The sequence below is a fragment of the Solanum pennellii genome, chromosome 4 (assembly GCF_001406875.1).
Source record: "Solanum pennellii chromosome 4, SPENNV200".
Classification (NCBI taxonomy): Eukaryota; Viridiplantae; Streptophyta; class Magnoliopsida; order Solanales; family Solanaceae; genus Solanum; species Solanum pennellii.
The window spans coordinates 4600938-4601268 of NC_028640.1; positions in this window are offsets into that span (position 1 = coordinate 4600938).

Here is a 331-nt window from a genome sequence, read left to right on the forward strand (position 1 = left end):
CCCTCTCATTGACTCTTGCTATTAAGTAAAAATCTGTGTAAATGTAGTAAGTTTATATTGTATTTGTGAGAGATGTAATATTCTATTAGATATTGTAAGATATGTTATAGGAATATTTTTAGTAGAGATTTTAGGTGTAGGAGACTAAACTCATGTATATATATTCTTTCCTTCATGTAATGAGATAGGAGATCAAATTCTTCAAGTACATATCAGTTATCTCTGATTTATACTTGACAATATAGAAAAATTAATTTCTTCGAGTTAGCTACTAATGTCAACTATCAAGTGAAGTAGACAGATTCTTTTTTCTTTTGCCACTTATTTTACT